Source organism: Pieris brassicae, chromosome 8 (genome assembly GCF_905147105.1).
Source record: "Pieris brassicae chromosome 8, ilPieBrab1.1, whole genome shotgun sequence".
Classification (NCBI taxonomy): domain Eukaryota; kingdom Metazoa; phylum Arthropoda; class Insecta; order Lepidoptera; family Pieridae; genus Pieris; species Pieris brassicae.
In genome coordinates, this window is record NC_059672.1 from 3,573,294 (window position 1) to 3,594,072 (window position 20,779).

The 20,779-nt window shown below is 33.8% G+C and overlaps 1 protein-coding gene across 3 annotated transcripts in view; it reads left to right on the forward strand.

The window, feature by feature from the left end:
• The window catches only part of LOC123712914 (protein gustavus), a 69,816-nt gene that overhangs the window by 25,972 nt on the left and 23,065 nt on the right, over positions 1-20,779 (forward strand). Inside the window, exon 1 of one of the 3 annotated variants that reach the window (XM_045666286.1) lies at positions 13,064-13,199. The exons of the other annotated variants lie outside the window; for them this stretch is intronic. The gene's annotated coding sequence lies outside the window, so the exon portion shown is untranslated. Of the gene's footprint in view, positions 1-13,063; positions 13,200-20,779 lie in introns of those variants that run through there. 3 annotated transcript variants of the gene reach the window in all.

The following is a 20,779-nucleotide window of genomic DNA, read 5'->3' on the forward strand; positions in this document are numbered from 1 at the left end:
CGAACTGTCCTCCTCCTAGCCTTTTCACAACCTACCTAGGGTTTTTAAATGATAAATATAAAATACACAAAATTTTCCTACAGTACGAAAAGTTAATAACGAGAATCCTATAGTAAAATAATTGTTAATTCGTGTGTCTAAACTTGTGGCGTCGCTTCGTTGGCCACTTCCGTGTTCGCAAAGCACGAGCAGCTACGAAGCAAGGTCATGCGCAGTTCTTTGTCTATATTTCGCATACGTAAGTCATCTTATTGCAGACAAATAAAACTAATAAAAATGTGCAACTTTTTATTTAAGAACAACATAATATGTACAAGGAAAATATGGTTACCTTATATACAAAAATTAAAAGTTATTTAAAAGAGTGACGGAGTTCTTCTCGTCCGTTCTACGCCCTTGATTTGCAAACTGGCACTAAATGTAAACTTAGAAATATTCATTTGTTTAGTGACGTTCATAAGTGTACATTAGGTTAACCTATATGAATAAATGATATTTTTATTTTGATGTTATCATGTTGTGAAAATATTCACAGTACTTTAATATTGGTATTAAATTTTATTTTATTATGATCACAGTAGAACACCTTATATTATGCAGTTTTATAAGCCTTAAATTACATCAGATGATAAATTGTCTTTAGATTGATCAGTTAAAAAGAAGTTTCAACTTAAAAAGTGACCAGCACCACTTCTTACAAACCCTCAAATTCAAAGTTTACACTTTACTTTTTACTCATTGTTACACTTTTATCGCCTGACAAATAAACATATGATTTTATTAGCTAGCCCTCGCGAACTTGGTTTCGCCTTAATGTGATTTTCCTTAACCTACCTTCCTTAGCCTTTTTCGTAGCCTACCTTTTTAGTAGCTACATACTAACATATGAAACATTTCACTATTCTAACGCAAAGAACCTGTGCGTTCTTCCGGAATAAAAACTGGTTTTTTAGGCGTTCCAGCTTTCCTCTCCATAATTAATTAATTAAACTTAGTAGAATTGTCGTAGGCGTCTTCGAGTTTTGCTTAGTATTATTTGGAATTCATTTTTATTTATATACGCTCATAAGCGTTCAACATATATTCGCTAAGTACGATTCCCGTTTATCAGAAAGCTATTGGGTTTGATATGGAATGCGTACTTACCTTCGACACTCGAAAGTAAAGACTTTGTACCTTTGTATTTTTATTTGCGCTTAACACATATTCGTTATCACAAAGTCAAACACTTGCAATATCTGTGATGTCGAAGAAGCCTTGATATTTAACAATTAGACGTTTTCTGTAAAATTAAAAAAAAAACATTTTTATATTTATACCAGCGATGTTTTTTCATATTATTCAAAATAATCACTGAAACCTACTTCATTCAATTAATTGAATAACTCTGTATTAGACTTAAAACTAATGTTAGAATTGTCTGTGTTCGTTTTAAGTTTTATAATTCCTTATTACAAAACCATCCTTTGTGGACGTGACTGAAATGAAAATCCATTTATCTTTTCTAGCTTCTGTTCATTTTAAATGTTATTTCTACTAAGTACTAAATGACTTTAAAAGTTTATGTAAAGTCATGACCAAGGACGCGTTTTTGTTACAATTACTTTTATTTAAGTAAGAAGCCTTATGTGCTTGAAACTCATTCGAGTTTACACCAGTTTCCTTACGATATGTGCGAGAACTTTGCTCGTTCAAGTTCATTTACAGCCTGCGTTCGAACGCAACTGCACTGTGAACACTTTTGAAGTTCTTCTTAACCACTAGGCACTCGCCCACTTGGGCTTCAGTTTCACTAAGAAGTACACTACTTAATTAATTTTAAAGTAAATGAGAACGCAACGTAATTATATATTTTCATGTTGTCAAACCTGTGTGTTAAGTTAGTATTTCAGTTAATATTATTTATTATTTTTTTACACTTCAATATCAACAAATTTCATACATTTATATAATCTTTTGATCTATAGTCAGGATAATTGTTGTAGTATCTCCGTGAATATAATATATAATAGTCATTATATATAAAACATTGAATCAGTATCTTAACAAAATGTGCGTAATTAAAATATTTGTCATCGCTTCGCAATTTAAGTTCTATTTGCGGAAATACTGTATAAATCACAATTTATCCTTTAACTCAATGTCTTTGTATTTATTCCACCGTAAATTAAATAATGTGCGTAATTAAAAAGTAATTATAATAAAAATATTGAATGGCGAAGTTAGTCCAATCTTTTCCTAATGTTTCTGGATGAACAGGGCCAACTGCTATCTTCAATTATTGTGTCTATTGAGGTGTCGACTTATTCATTACTAGCGACACACCCCAGTTTAGCACGGGCAAACCCGTAAAATTGAAGATTTATATACCGAGACCTTTTACATGAATATGGGTTTTATCTTGATATTGGTGAAAATCACAAATGTATCGACGTATATGGCGGAGAACTTGTTTAAATATAATATAAATGCTAGACTGCGTCGTTCACTTTTTAAAGGCCTTATCAAGCTCTATTTTCCCCTAGATCTCAGTCATATATCTCTCATCGTTAGGCGTTTGTAAGAAATGTCATTCCTCCGTATTATACGTTTCAAATTTTACTAACACAAAAGTTTTTAAGTTCTCGTGTTAACGTGAATTTCTATTGATTTCCAAAATCAGTTTTGTAGATCCAGAAGTTACATTATTTACATCCATTAACCTCACAGAGACCTCTTCATAATATTGGTATAGATTCAAAGCTTCAAATATATTTTTGTTTGTGATCACAAAATCATCTATATAGATAAATTAACCATAAGACTTTTTTCAGGGACAAAAGATTGATAGGGTTAATAAATAGATATTTGTGAGTTATATTACGTTACAATACACTAAATTAGTAGTATAGGCAGGCCAACAAAGCGAAATATCTATTATTTTTTAACTGTATAAACATGCAAAATTTAGTCCTGATAAGTCCCACTTGAAGCCAAGTTATAGCTAGGTAATCTAATTATAAATTTCAGCGTTACTATACTTGTTTCAGATTTAAGTAAAGGCCATTAAATAGTTCTCGCAGGTACGAAACACGGGAGTAAATAAACATGGATTAGTGTATAGTGAAGGAGTGTTCATTGTAGGTTAGCCGTATCGCCCCCTCGTACGTTGAACCTACGGTTTATATTTAACTACGACACCACGTGCGTACGACACAGTTGGAGAGCGCTATATTGGAAACGTGTATTTTAAAATCCCTTTTAACTTTCAAGAATGTAAAAGAAACTCACGATAGTCTATAGGTTTGATTTCTGAGAAAGGTTGATATTCTGAAAATGTTGAATATCAGTTCTTTGTGTTTTCTAATTTTAAATTTATCGGCGACTTTAAGGTGTCTCTTTTAAGTGGCATATTATAAAGGACAACAGTTACTTTATTATCTGTATTAGGAGTTATGTATCTATGAATGAGCAACGATACATATTGTATATAGTAAATACATATTAAATTTTTAATATTTCCTGACCTTACTTGAAGAAGTGATTACTGAACTTATAAAATGATAGATAGGTGACGAAACAAAGCTTTGACGGTTTCCTTTTTGGTATCGCTTGAAAGTGCGAATGCTCACTTTAAAACTACCTGGAAGATGCACAACACCGGTCATTGAACCCAATGCGTCGCCCACCCGTGTCATTATGACGGTGACGCGTACCTCCATTGTGTATTTATTTGTAACTGGCTGATGTTTGTTCGTATTTTAAAAATATTAAAAAAAATAATTCGTTTAAATAATCTTGTCACTTTGTCAACTTACGTATACGCTGTGCTGAAAGAGCCTTTTTTAAATTTTTTTTGGACCTACTTAGTTTTTATATAATAATTTAGGTGACTAAAAAGGCACTTGATTTGTAGGCATATGATTTGACGCCTGTAAAATGAAGTCTGAACTTGCCAAACCTACTACAGTATGTTTATTAATAACATTTATTTACAAGAGGGTTAATGTTTCTTTTTTAACCTTTATACGTAAATTAATCGTATTAAGGCAAATGTAATTTAATACAATATAAACTTAGCATTTTTGTTATGCGTGGTATGAAATTTTAACTGATACATATGTTTAGAAGTAGATATATATTTATATACACTGTAAATCCGGGGCTAAGTATGACTCCTATATGTCTAACGTTTCACATTTCGACATACGGAAGTCATAGCCTCGACTCTTTGTTATTACCCTCAGATACCTAAACTTTACCATTGACATCTTGGCCGTGTACCAAATCGGAAACGCTCGCGTCGTTTTTTTTTTTTTTTAAAAATGAGGATGTTTAAAAAAATTTCGTAGACTGTTGACAAATTTTGTACGATGTTAATAAAGCATTTTATTCGGATAATTGAGTATTTATACATGATATTATATCAAGCACCAGCTCCTCATCCGCTTGTCAAGGAAAGGCCTCACCGCCAAACATTTCCTCTACTACACCTTTTCTAATGTGAAAACCATTCTGTCAAATTACTGGACCATTTTTCCTGTGAAATGAAAGAGTAATTAATTTTTATATGTTATCGTAATATTCTTGCATAGTATTGAATATTTTGTGTATAAATGATAATCTACTACTACTAAGAGAAGGTATTTGTGTTGCTGAGTACGCACGCATAATAATTTGCAATAATTAAATATAAAAAAATTATAATATAATTATATTATATATATCTCGTTAGTCGTAAGAAAATATATAGATAGTGCTTTCGATTAATCTAGGCATATTATTTAGTAGTAAATACTTTTACCTAAGAGTACTATATTATTATTTTGATGAATAATAAATAATAAGTATTGATTGCTTTACTCATCAGACAGTTAAGAAATGAATGCTAGGTATATTTCCTGACGCACACTTACACGCACATGTACACACACACTGACACATGTTGATATTTGTAAAATAGTTAAGTGTTAAATGTTAAACCGAAATATTGATAGAAATCCACGTTTGTCGTGACTAAAAGCCGAAAATAAATCTTTCTCTAACTCTCCTAACAGTAGTGACAATTTTTAAGTAGGAATAATGAATGGGTTTTTACAAGATTTCCTTTCATTAAAAGCTTAAATATTGAATGTTTGGTGTAATTTAGAAAATGAAGACGAAACATATATTTTCTGGCGTAAAACATATTTTGTAGTAGATTCTAGATGCAACAGATTTGAGTCGTATTGGCATAAAATAAGACTAATATTCCTTAAAGGTGAACCAGTGTTGGACTGACTCGACTGTGCGGCACTCATCCATGAGGTCGTAGGTTTGATCGTGTGTGCCGGAATGGTAAAGAGCCGCATGCATTCTGTGGCCAAGACCGTATCGTTGTAGCTTTATTAGATTATTATTATTCCTAAAACTGATTCACTTCGCTAAAGTTTGGTACATGAGAGTATTGAGATATATTAAAACTACGAAACATTAAGTGAACATACGGGCTGATAGGGAACCGACTTTACAAGTATCGCTCTCAAGTAAAGTTAAGTGCCGACGTATCACTTGCCGATGCGGTCATTAAAATTTGAGTTTCATATTGTCACTAAGAGCAAATGAGTTCAGAAATTTTAGTTTGCGAAGTAACGCAGTCATGGATATTGATCGCTGTGCGCGCGCACGCTCGTGTATACGTATACAGAAGCGACGAGGCGGCCACAAGAATTTGAGTGAGCACTTGGCCGTATCGATGACATCTTATGGTATTCAGACCATCTTGACGGCTCTGAATTTTTTCAAGACTACCGCTTGTGTTAAGATGGATGAAATTAGAATTTAACAAGTAGAATAGGTCCATTATGAGTTGAATATTAATAAAACATTCCTTGTCAAATACTCAAAATCGAAGAAGCACTTCTTAGTTACATTTATTTGATAGTTTTTGAGTTAAGTTCAAGTTTAATTAGATTTTAAATAAATCGAGTAAATACTTTATGTTAATTTAATTATTTATAAGTAATCTTACACACAAATACATATTGTAAAGGAAAACACGTAGACAATATATAAAACCAAAACAAGTATATTAAATATACGAAAGAAAACGTAAGTCAATTAAAATTAAGTACATTAATAACAAAAAACTGAAATGAATATTGAAGAAATTAAAAAAAATCAATGGCGACACAACCTTTTATTTTAGGTCTACGACTCAGATTTCTGTATCTGTTTCATGATCATTTGTGAATTGAATAGGCAAATAGGTGATCAGCATTCTGTGCCTGACGCACACCGTCGACTTTTTGGGTCTAAGAGAAGCCGGTTTCCTCACGATGTTTTCCTTCACTGTTCGAGCGAATGTTAAATGCGCACATAGAAAGAAAGTCCATTGGTGCACAGCCGGGGATCGAACCTAAGATATCAGGGATCGAACCTAAGATATCAGGGATGGGAGTCTCGCGCTATAGCCACTAGGCCAACTCAGCTCATTTTCCTCAATTTAAGAAATTACTGCTAAATAAAGTCAAAGTCCTCCCGCGTCTTCAAATATTTCACACACTGGTAAGGTGCAAAATGTCTACTTCATGAAGTGTATTGTAAGTAAGCTAAAAACAGATAATTCGTTCGTACGAAACATGGTCAATGTTGAATATCTTAATACAATAAAAATACATCGAATTAACAGTAACGTAACTAGAGGTTCTAACAGTTTATGATATTTACGTTCCATCGTAGCTTAGCGTAAATTCAATGTAGTTTGGTCATTTAAGGTGGTAGGTTACATAACGTTTGTTATTTGTTAAGTGTATTAAGGATAAATCCTTGGCTGTATTTAGTCAGCTGTTTTATTATTGTCCTCAATGTCGAATCTTATTTACCCAAAGCAAATACACGCACTACATATTTACTAAACAAAATTTGACATATAGGAGGTCTTGGACAGGTCCTACGTCACAAAACCAACAAGCCAGGAAATAGCGAACACAATACACAACGTGAACCTACATAATATTATCTACCCAAAAAACGCACTATATTTTGAAGTCCTGTCCTGTGCTGGAGCGGTAAGCATTCTTCTTGAGCAATAGTAGTTTCATTTAAACAAATGAAAATAGTGAAATCCTTCTCTTTTAACTATTGTAACTTTTTTTATTAATTGTAATAAAAAAAATTGCAACCTCGGAAACAAATTATATTAAAGTATTATTGTATTGTAATCAAGATTATAATTGCTAAACTTAGGTATAATTATTGAGTATCTATTACGGTAATACAGCTGCTATTTCATACGTAACCCTCGTTTGTTCTTGATTGCTGACCTTGCAACGTTCGCTTACCATCTCGTATCACAAGGTCTCTTTATGACGACACCGAGTTGAAACTGTCTTATGGAAAACGAGTCTTAAAAGCTTAGTAAAGCTTAAACCATACGGGTTGGATTGACGCTTGGATGTTTCGGGTTAGCACAGATATTTGTAGGCATAGTGATCGGTATATAGGGAAAATTTGTGTATGCATACAGTATGTCGTGCTACTGATATAGGAACTTAACCTTACATTGGTCTAGTACTACTACTGGATTACTACATTTGTAATAATGTAAGTAAAGGCATTACAATTCATGGAATCGTATTATTGCGATGAGTCATTTTTCGTTTCTCGTCATCCCAACATTTTATTAGAGACACACTCAGAATGTCTTATTCCGCTTATAACATAACTATTGCATCTTACACGCTCTCAAAGGTTTGATTTCTTCACATTGTGTGTTATGAACTAACATTTCCATCTCGCTACATCCAAAGGACGTGACCGTGACATCACGGTGTCAGGAAAGTTACAAAATGATGATTGCCCAATATTGTTGATTCAGTTTCTATCGAAATACGTTGTATATAAAATAATTTATTGGATCATATGAACTTTAATAAAAACTGTTTATAGAGGATAAATGGGTGGCTTTTTCGCGGTTATCAAGTGTTAATCTTTTGCGGTTGTATGTTGACTCACTTGTGGGCAGAGATAGCTGCCGCCTCAAGCATCTATTGCTTATATAGCCAATGCCATTATCCGAACTTGACCCCCTTACAAAACATGTTTTATGTGCAATTAACGGGCGTCATCTGTTTTGTGCTGATTGACGTAAAGCGTGATTTTTATGTTTAAATAACACATCGGTGACATTGAACAAATTTGCTACTTAGTTTTGCTATATAAATGTTTTTGCCGCTTTTAATCTTTCTAAATTATAGATTATTATGATTCAGCAATAAAAACTTTATGGACAATATTTTGAATCATAATCCTTTTATATATAAATCTTCTGTGCGTGTGTGTAATCAACGGCTGGATTTGATAATTTTTTTGAGAATGGTTTAGATATACAATTAGCTGTTTTTTTTAATACTTAAAACGTGTACATGATAACTTCTGTCTCCTAATATATTACTATAATTCCTGCCTAAACTGCCTTTGTTACATTATATGATTTTTTGTAATAAAATTGCAGTTAATTCTTTTTATTACCAAAAATATATATAACTAAGTACCAGGCTGAAATTGAAATATAGTTCTTACTAAATCAGTCTGGAATACATGTTTGTTATGTTAATCTAAGATTATGGAAATCCATTATTACTAAGTATGCAAATTTGTTCATAGTTAAATTTAAAGCTTTTAAGTTTTTATTGAGTAGCTTTGTTCTTGCCTAAGATTGTGTTCGACTTGAAAACACAAAAAAATTGTTACGCAAATTTTAAATTTTAAAATGTATTAATTTATTATAATCAAGCAGGTTTTATCAAATTTATTTTCTTGTTTCAGGTATGTTACGGACTTCAAACGGATCGAAAAGAAATGGTTATAAGAAAAAACTTAGAGTAGAGTGCATATGACATGCTGACGTGAACAGAGATTTTGTGCTGCAATCAGTACCTTCGAACCGCTATGACCTTTTTAGGTCTAAGCCTTCTGTATATTTCACGATCATTTGTCAATCTAATAGGCAAGTAGTTGATTAGCCTCCAGTGCTTGACATACGCCGTCGACTTCTTCGGGCTAAAGCAATCTCAAGCCAGGATTTCTCACGATGTTTTCCTTCACCGTTCGAGTGAATGTTAAATATAGACAAAAAGTCCATACGACCTGAAGGATGAGACTCGCACGCTGTAGCTACTAGGCCATCACTGCTCGTATATATAAAAGGTATTTGGTTATATATACATGTACTGATACTGAAGCAGACTACATCTATAATAAATTAAATAGGCTGCTTAACATCTACCCGCTTACCGTCTACAATCTAAAAATACGACTAAAGGACTGGCTCATGAACATACCCTACGCAGAGTTAGAGCTTCTTCTGAGGCCTAGTATATAGTTACAGACTTTATTCATTCACTCACTGACTCACTCACACATTTGCATTCACACACTCACTTATTCACTCAAGCGTGTTGATAACAGTTTAAAATCAAAAAAAATTAATAAAAGATTTAACTAAATTATATATAAATTAAATATTTTAAGGAATGCATAACTAAGTTTGTTATGAAAGAGCTGGAACCCTTGACACAGGTATATTTTTTTCTTAAAAGGGTTCCCAAATCGTACACATTGTAATGAAACTGTACTTAAAATGAATAAACATATTTTATTATTATTATTACTGATTAAGTTTATATACTTTATAACATAATTAATGCCGCAACACCAAAAATTTATGAATTCTATTAACACGCCACCGAGGCTGAGTCGCAAGGTTTTCTTGTACATTAGGTAAAAAATATTTTGAAAGTCGTAAGGCCGTATAAAGAATCGTCAGGTTTTAAATTATGTGGTTTTTCTGGCGATAAATTGATCAAGTTGTCCTTCAGAACTACTGATATGAACAATGCAGGTAATTATACTTGCTATTTTAATGAAACACATGATGTTCTGGGTGTATTGAGGCGTTCGTGTGGGCTTTATACGTATAGTTACTGCCTCCTTGGCTATTAAAGAACAAAAAGTATTCACTGGAAGGTCTTGTTTTGATTCACGGAGAAATAATAATAGTTTGCAGTTGGTGTGAATAGTTGGTCCTGCAGACGAGCGTACCAATTCTGAAAAGGTCTGCCACGCATTCGCAAGCCCTTTGATAAGCATGACCGTTTGCTCTCTATAAAAACAAAAATGAGTTCGAATTTTGTTACCAAATAGGTATGTTAAATTATTACGACATGTTTTTTCTTTGTTAAGTACAAACAAAACGATCAAATATCTCTAAGTACATAATTGTTGTTTTAGTGGTTAGTTATAACAGTCATGTTGCGATGTTAAGATAAAAAAAAAATATATTTGAAATTAGTAGATTTTAATACTCAAAAGATTTTAAGCTAACAAACATTTTAGATGTGATTATTAACATTTACTTGGATGGGTCTTGGAACGCGCAAGAGAACGCAGCCCTGTCGCACCTGCTTCTGAACCGGTGAATAACGGCCTTGCGAACGTATGCATCGGAAAAAGTTGCCTGTGCATATAACGGTTAAGCAAATCGCTCTACTAAACTCCCTGCAAATGCATGTCGTTTGTTTCCTCAGTACACTGGTTTATTATATGGGATTGCATTGCCTCTAGTATTTGTGGTTTGAAAGCTTACAAAGCGTTGTGTGGACTCAATTTCCGCACTTAGACACACATTTAGTACGGTGTAAAGTTTTCAGAAGCTTAGAAGTTTCTTGGGCACTTTGCAGGCTTCACGGAGCTACCTCACTGCTCCGAGGATTCTGGACTACGAGGGTCCTCTGCGCTGAGTTTTCTGCACAAAGCTAGTCTGTCATCTGTCGCGCTTAGGAGAAGAGATAGGGACACAGTGGCCCGTATTCGTGGCCTATCATTATTTTGAAATTAGTTTTGTGGAGAAAGTCACTAGCGAGTTTACAGCTGGCAATGCCATTTTTCACTGTCTTCAGTCCCTGTCTTGCTACCATAGGTGATGGTAAATTTCTGTGGATCTTCGACGAATCCAGGTTCGCACTTGTGAGAAGGGCGAGGGATGTAGCGAGTACAGGCCAGCTGGCATTATTCCAGAACCTCTCCTTCGTAGCTCGTCGGCAATTACAAAGCGTATTCTAGATACTGTTACTTATTAACGCACATCAAGTGGTATAGCTGTAATGTTTAGAGGTCTCTTCTGGACCAGGCGTGCTAAAAGAGACACACAAAGTCGAATAGTTATGAGAATATATTTGCTTTTAATGAAAACAATCAGCTTCGTGCAATAAAACTCACCACCGCATAAGAATGAACTGCCTGTAAATGTTGCCAATGTGTATGTTAAGTTTTTGTAATCTAGTTACTGTTTTATTTTTCATAAAGATGTTTTTTAACGTTTTTAATAATTTATTTACATTGCATATTATATTACATTACAATTCATCAAGTATTGAATATTTACTTTTAATGTTAGATGTATTTATCACGGATTAAACAATCATGCTTAGTTGTTTTTTGTATGTGTTAAACGAAACGGAGGTTCTCGTATTCGTGCACAGAAACATACATATTTTTAAGTCGAAGTAAGAAGTAGACATGGGGAGCAATTGGCTGTGCCAAAAATCAATCTGGAACTGTTTAGGAAAAACACCTTTTGTGTATGGCTATTAAGGTTTACAATAATTTATTTATTATTCATTTATTAACACTTCGTTACATCACAATATAAAAAAAATTGAACATAATTAAAGGAGGGCAACTAGCGGCCTCATCGCTTTCCAGCGATCTCTTCCAGGCAACCACTAATTTACCCAAATAATTAAAAATTTCTTAAAAATCGACTTGGTGTATTGCTTTTGGAAAAATGTATTATTGAATAAATTATTATATGCGTGAGACACTGTAGTTGATATAAATTTAGTATATAGAATGTAACACTCCTTTAAAGACAATTGTGCGCCATTGTGTGTGGCAGAATATGCGAACTTACTATTGTACCACCTTTTTGTACCATATTCTTCGCAATAAATTATTATTATTATTGGTAACGACAAAATTAATCCGTAAATTTTCGTTTTCGTGGTGATTGTATGAACAAATTTTGGCGTAAAATAAATTACATATGACATTTTCATATGTTTACCGAAAGATTTCTTGCTCAGGGTCCTATCACTTTCAAGCCGCATGCAAGTCTTATTAACATATTTCTTTAAAAGTCGAATGTAAAAGTAACATTTTCACGGTCTTCAACTTATCTTGATATTTTGAATCAAGCGTCATTTAAAGATTAAAAGACGAGAACAATCTAAGAATCGTATATACTTTGTCTGTAAATTGATTCAAATTTGATCAGATACGAAATCATAAATTCCCTTATAAATTAAACAGTTTTACACTACTTACTTTTGTACTATTTACTTTTCAAGACAAGCACGACCTTTAAGACACTGTAAACTAAAGTGCCAAATAATGCCTTTCTGGTGTGATGAAGAGATCTTTTATTCGCGTTAGAAGATTTTCTTTAATCGTATCATAAACGTCAGGAGTACCTAGTTAACACCCATGTCTATCCGAACCAATTTGACTTAGGAGCCTTATCCTACTAAACATCAGATCAGCCTGTCCGTTAAAAAAAGTTTCAGTTAGTTTGTTATGTAGTACACATATACTTTAAAAATAAAATAACGTATGTTTTATACTTCAAAACAATATATTAATACATACAATTTGATTTAATTATAATACCATAAGTTATGTTAAAATGAGGAACTAAAAACTAATTTTAGTGTAATACCTCCAGGTATTCAAAATTCAATTATGTTCAAGTACGATTCAATTCTACCTACGGTTAAATGATCACAATACCTTCGAAATTACTTGTTTTGTGGTACGTCTTTAGTATACCACTGTATGTTGGCGTAAAGAAATCGAGAAAAATCATATGTAATAAAGTAAATTGAAAATTTTCTACGGTGTTTCGAAAATGGAACGAATTTTAACTGGCAAACACTGCTTATCGTTTGAATATGGAACTAATTTCTGTAATTACGTTCGCGATCTAGTAAGCGTAAATCAATGCGACAAAATCTAACGGGCCAGTGTGGGGGAAATGGTCCGTCAACCTGCGCACGGACCGCTATAATAGACCGTCCCAGTTGCTTTCGGCGCGTTGGCATTACGTGTTGTATCTAGTGCTATTGACGTTTTGTGTTTTATGTGCTTATAATACGACATGTGTGGACTATTATACTTGCGAGGTATGTTTTATCTTAAGTATAGGACAGTGAAAATTGCTTAAGACAAAAATGGTTCGACAAATATTGCGATTGAACTTGAAAACAAGGTACAGAAATACGTTTATAGAATGTATATATCGAAACATTTAGTTTATACCACTTTGAGGCTGATAAGTATTTTTAAAGGTGTTCATAATGTGTACGAGAACATTGGATTGCAATCATAGGTCATTAGTGAATAGATTAATTAACACATTACTTCTCAATTTACTCATAGTTAAGTCATTAGATATTCCACTAAAATATTCCAATATAAATGCATACTTTGATGAATATAATGCTTATTGTTTCTGGTCTTGTGAACACGGAAGATGTAAAATGAAGAAATATTTAATATAATCTACATTAGCGTTTAGTGTGATAATGTTATCTTCAAAACAAAACTGGACCGTCAGGCTTTGTTATCTATGACCCCTGTCCATTGCAGTAACGTACGTAGTCGATGTTATTTATTGCTTTAAAAATTTAATTTTTTGTGGTTTTTTTTATAAATATACGGACTGATTACACCGCTGACTTAACGACATTTTAATAATAGTAACAATAACTTCTAGGTGTTGTTGATAATTTAAATCAGTTTTTTAAAGGTACACGATAGTGACACAACATACAATAAAACAGAAAGAAATATTACAATAGGTTAAGAAATCCAAATATTAAATAATTTAAAAAATGAATATGTTTCTTCTTTGCTTTTATTTTTGGAAATTATTTTGACATATGTATGAATAATGACAAATGCGTGTTCCGCTCTTCATACAAACATTTCACATAGGTGTAGTTTTTATAACACACCGTGAAGCAACTGTTGTCTTTTTTCATCACTACGTAAAACCAATATAACAGAAAGAGACAAATGAGTACTTCAGTCTGAACAGTGTTACTAGATCTATTGTCTATATTTGTTTACCTTCGCGTTGCGGTTTCAACCTCGTTCATTCGGTAAAGAAATATACTATATATTTTCCTTGATTATCCACTAATTAGTCAATATATTATACTTGAATAATGACTGATAATAATACTGTTTTCTATAAGGCAAATGTCCTGACAAAAAATATCAAATTTGTTGCAGTCGTTCGGACCACAGTTAATTATATATCACAATCGTAATATATCAAAAAATACTCCCGTGTAATTGTGTTATATCTTAACAACAAAAAATGATTTATGAGAAGTTGTAGAAGTATGAAGAATTTATCCTCCCATCGACCTCTGCCCAGGACGTGCGTGGTAAATTTATTGAAGCCTACAGCTTCTCAGCTGTAGCTCCACTATGACGTAATCGTCATAATGGAGCTGTCCTAATGGACAGACACGCTTTTGAGTCTGTTTCAATTTTGTGAACGACACTGCCATCCGAACAAATGTATATTTTTTTTAGTTTTTTTTAATAACAGTTTTATTATATATGTCGACATATTCAAAACCCATCTAAGGAATTTAGGTTTTATTTTTCCGGGAATCGAACCTTTCTCTCTCTGGCTGGTCTGGCCACACAGAGACGTTCTATAATACAATTATATATTTAATTGCGCTCATTACTACGGAAATATACTATTTTCATTCTGTTTGTAAGAATATATTTAATTAAGGAAGCAATAAAATGGCGGTTTGCCATTTTGGCGTTATGAAGTGTGATCCTTCAGGTACGAAATTATTAATTTATACAATCTTTGTCATATTTTAGAAGCTTTGGATGTAAAAGATTTGTTGTATGAAAAATGAGACTTTTCAGTTATATTATTATCATAAAATTTATTTTAATTCGTACCCACGATTTAACCAAGGGAAACATTTGAACAATTTGTGAAAATACACGATGAAAAATGAGGGAAAGTTGTGTTCAAAAATATGATTTGACGTAAAGGCTTCTCAGGGGATTAAAGTTTGCTCTCTATTGTTCAAGTTATTGTATATTATTTTAAGCTTTTCTTACGCTTATCATATTTCATTTAACCTAACCTGGCTGCATGATATCGCTTGATTCCCGTTGTCATGGTGATTGTTTAAGTGTTCTCATTTGGTTCTTTTTGCAAAGGAGTACACTGTTCAACACTCGCTCTCGTACCCTTACGCTGCGACGCAAAAGTCGACGGCGTGGCACACAAGGCCGATCACCTAGTGGCATATTAAAGAAAACAGATATTTGAGGCTAATGCCAAGGGTTGTAACGCCACTACCATTTTAAGTGTTAAATGTATAATAGCTGTTCTAAAACGGGACAATTCGACAGTATTGAGTAGATGTTGAAAGTGGAAAGCCTTGGCTGACGAGTTGCGAGTTTCGGTACGGCCACATGAGATTGTACGATTTTGACGTCATTCTCGATAATAGACGAACGTCAATAGTAAATATGAATTATTTGTTGATTTATTAGAGATTTATTTGTCTACGAATAAAGAGGTGGCTATAGAGGGCTTAGTTCAAGTGTGAGTTTATTAACCCTGCTTTTAATTCCTGGTTGACCATGTATATGTACGCGATTGTCATGAGGGTAAATGTTGTGAACCGGCATATCTAACCCAGGCACCTAAGAAATATTTATTTACACATATAAAAAACAGGTTTCATAATTTAGGCGACGCAGTTATCGCTAACAGGCGTTTGATCCAGGTAATCTTCGTACGGAAAAATAAATACGGCTAGCCTCAGTATAATAATTACATTCACAAAAACTAATGAAATAACACTAGAATGATTCTACTAAACCAAAATTTAAAAAAATAATGTATACACCTAATTACAAGGTAGAAATCCTCAAGAAGATTTCAACAGGAAAGGAGTTCCAAAACGGGATACTTTGCATCGTTAAGGAGTGATACATTCAGTTTTATATAAAAAAAATATCCTAATTTATGGAGAAACTGACGCAATCTAAAGCATCATCAATCATAAAGGGTTGTAGCACCAATGGATTATAACATATAAATATATAATCTTAGGTAAAAGACGTAATATAATCTAAATGGAAAATCTGTACTTATGTTAGTGATAATAACATATTCACGTATACGTGGGTTCACCGAACTTAGTGTTTTCAGACCCCATCTCATTATACTCACTAAATATTACATGACTCTAAACTCGTTAAGAGGATACGTTTAATATTTAAAAAGGTTTGGTACTACTTGTTTTGATACTTGCGAGTAAAATGTATGATGTTGTCGCTGATGTCAGTTGCATCAGTTTCTCTGATATTTTTTAAAATTAAATAAGTAACCAAAAAACCTATTGAAAAAGAAATTTTTTAAATAAAAAAATAATTTATACCGTATCGGCCATTATATATGAAAAGGAAGCATAAATATATGTAGAGTTTTTAGAATGAATTTGTTGAAAATTATTTTTCCAATTAAAAAAACTGTCTTAACCTTATTTTAAAATTAGGTTTTTTTTATTCGCCTAGGCTTATATAGTGTTTTTTTTTAATTAATGATTATAATAAGGTAATTTCCTTTCGTACTTGTATAATTAAATACTAGGAAATAGTAGCCGTAATTAAATGCATTGTAAAGAAATAAGTTTAGATGGCAACTAAAATAACGGTTAGATAAGGTGGAGCGTAGTTGGTCACGCATTGATGCTCTTCTGAAGGTTAGGTATTCGAGGAAGTCCAAAGTAATCTCAGTTTTACTAGAACCAATGGTACCAAGGGTAGTCACGTAGAGTACAGTGCCTCCAACTCTATCTACCTTAGGCTAGGTGTGTGGACTTGGTTTTCGCATTTAGAAGCCCATTTGGTCCGTTGTACGTTAAGGGCTAATTAAGCCAGCCTACCTTCCAGAAGCTAATTAGTTTCCTGGGCACTTCACAGACTCTACAGAGCGACCTCACCGCTCGATAGATTTCTGCTCGTTGGGAAGCCACATCCACGCACTCCAGGACGACATAGGTGACTGATTGACACAATGGAATGTCGCGCCAAGGGCAAAGAAATGTGTATTAAGGAGACAGTGGGTCCTAATTGTCCCAATCATGGACCTTAAGCTATTAGACCAGGCACAGAGCCAAAAGAGATTTTTTTATGGAGGAGGCTAACAAATTGGTGGGTCACATTGAACACGCCCATGGCATTTGCCGCGCTCTCACTTCGTTCCCTTGTAGATGTATTTGTTATGTAAAATAAGTCTTTTTCTATGAAATAGACCACTAAAACTTTTTATTCGATACTTTCGGTACATAAAAAAATGTTAATATTAGGTCATTGTTTTCAAGCCTTCAAGTTTCCTCTTCCTTGTTCTAGCCACGATACCTGGTCCATTTAAAACTGAAGCCGCTCGCTTTTGTTCAAATACTGAACTACTTCTTTCAATTTGTGCCACAGCTTTAGTAATAACACGCCATTTCATTGTTTATTTACATTTTTATTGTTAGCCCTACTTTTGTGCTGATAACATTTATTTAAAATAAATTGTAAAGGTTTTTGGTGCATACTTTCTAAGTGATAGTTGAGAATTGGTTGTTTAATCAAGCTTATTTTGAAAGAATTATTTGGAATTGAGGAAATTGGATAAACTATGTTGAGCCGTCTAGGGCCCTTCAAGAACCTTGGGTAGAATGCCTGGCGAACCACGAGGGCCCATCTTAAGGGCGTGTGAAGGGCTGAGGTGTTTTTAGTGGGTCGGGTCTCGCTACCCCTCTAAATAGCAGAGGGATTTGAGTGTAGAGCCCAGCCAGCCCCACAGTCCCCGCGTCAAGCTCGATATCCTTGGCGCGGGCCTGCGCAAGCGCATTTTCACCTCATACAAAAAAAGGGCCCTTCAAGAAAAGAGCGTACCAGTTCTTAAAAGGCCTGCACTCGCGACCTATCTGGCATTGAGTGTCCATGAGCCGTGGTGTTACTTAACATCAGGTGAGACTCCTGTCCGTTTGCCCCTGTACTATAAAAAGCAGAGGTATTGAAATTGACAGAGCAGTGTTGGCCTAGTGGCTTCAGCGTGCGGTTCTCGTCCCTGAGGTTGTAGGTTCGAACCCGGCTGTGCACCAATGGATTTTCTTTGTGCGCATTTAACATTAGCTCGAACGGTGAAGGAAAACATCGTGAGGAAACCTGCTTGCCTGCTTGCACAAAAAGTCGACGGTATGTGTCAGGAACTGATCACCTACTTGCCTATTCAATTCTCAAACCATCATGAAACAGATACAGAAATCTGAGGCCCAGACCTAAAAGGTTGTAGCGGCATTGATTTATTTTTTATTGAAATTGACACCAGACAGTCGTATAAATTACTAGACGCGGTATTTTATAATTATTTAAAGTAACATAAAAACAATTATTTAAAAGGATGGCCTTACACGTGTTTTCCACGGTCGAGAATTGTACGTACAAAATGTCTTACAGTTTGCAACTGAGTCACCAGTACTGAGGATACTGTTACTCCTCTTAATCGATTAAAGGTGCCATCCTAGACTAGGTGCTGTTAGCGAAATAAGTATGAGTTTTTTTTAATGTAAGAGGAGGCAAACAGGCAGGAGGCTCATCTGATGTTAAGTGATACCGTCGCCCCCATGGACAGTCTCAATGCGAGGGGGCTCGCGAGTGCGTTGCAGGCCTTTTAAGAATGCGTACGCTCTTTTCTTGAAAAACTTAGTTTAATAGGTTCGGAAATTACGTATTTCAAGGAAATGTTTTTTAAAGGCCGCTCACCAAATCACTAATGAACCCAGTCTCAAAATGTGTACATGCGGCGTTTTTAAAACTAATTTAAGTTCTTATACCTTTTATTTCATATATATAAAACAGTAATATAATAATCTATTGGAATTTCCAAGGTTTTAACTTCAACGCCTATATTGCGGCTTACGGGTGCATTATATCAAAGGGGCTTCCGAAAATTTATACGCTTTTTTATCTGAAGAATTTTGTAAGCAGAGCGGCTTTCATTTCGCTGGAAAGCGCAATTTTCCCCATTCTATGGCCGCCCAGCGAAATCGTTAACGTATGCCGGCGCGCCCATTTTCTAATAGCTCTTTTGCGTGAGCTGAAAATGCAGACTACAACATTATTTTTCGTGTTGTCTGTCAATAAATTTCTAATACAAATAATCGAAGTATCTTTATGAAGTTTATGATTTATAAAGAATATTATATGATACCGGTACTCTATAATACTAATGGCAATTTCGATTATTCAATTAAACATTAACATATTGAAAGAACTAAAAACGAACCTAAAAAGATAGATCAATGAAATTGACGAAACTCTAGACAAAAGTTTGACCTTTTATCTCGTACCTGATGTTGGGACTTTATTTATGGTTATAGATATATGGGTATTTATGGTGGTAGATACTCTCAGAGCAGTCTCGTACATTAGATAAGTTTCCTTTAACAGAAGTTGTATGTATTGCTTACATTTTACATTTATGATTACTTCATTAAAAAATTAATTTTCATTTGTAATACAGAACTTATAATTAATTCAAGTAAGAATATCTAAATGTCTATTTAGCAAAAGCGTGATTTTATGCGTTTGAAAACGCAGTTAATATTAAAATATCTAATTTCCGTGTTTGTGGATCACGTACGTGTTTTGCAACGTCGCAACAATGTAATAACAAATACATTATAATACATACTACATATATATACGTAGTATGTATTACGGCATCTAATAACCGCGCACTCAACTAAGCACTTGGTGATACATATTAACTTAGTCCAATGTAATACAATATACATATTAACTATGATTCATATATTATACTATTTTGGGCAGGTCTGTTATATTATTGAAAGGAGAAAATTTTCAGAAATAATGTTGATTCTTTTTATGAAACCCCAGAACTGAGATTTTAAATTTCCAATATGTAGACGAATCACTGTATAAGATAAAAATTAAAAGCTAACCGTATATTTTATTCGTAAATTCTTCAACAGTTTTCTCAAATAGCCAGGCTATAAAACGCCGTTATTTTCAAAATTATCAACCCGAAACGCCTTCTGAACTTGTTTACGGACGTTTTGGCGCAGATTTGCTCTTTGAAAATACGAAACACAAAGTAAAATAAAGTAAATTACTTCAAGCGATGATATTTCGAGGAAAAAATAAGCCTTCGACACCCTCGGGATTAGTTTCGTCTTACGAAATTGGGATTCGGCGGCTGTGAATTTGGCTTGATGTGTTGGAGTGAGAAAACATTTCTGATTTGAAACTCCACTCCTTAATAGACAACCTTGTATAATAGCCCGTACTTTTTACCTTCTGTTGCATTGACATTTTTTCATGCAATTTTTATATAGTCTGTGCTGTTATTTGTAATCCCAAGTCCGGTGCTCATTCATAAAGATGGCTCATGGCTTAGCAATCTACCAGGTCAGGCATCTATGAATCGAAATGGAATATAGGCAGCTAGAAATTCTGGGTTATACGCAAGAATTTACAATAAGCCTCCAGCGGAAGAGGTGCAAGCTTTGGTAGGTTACAATAGTTGCTCGCCTACATGTACAAGGCGCTAAAGACACTGCAGTATTTGTATAATAAAAGTTTGTTGACCATTCAGGACCATATGATAAGCTTTATGTTATACTCTGCGAAC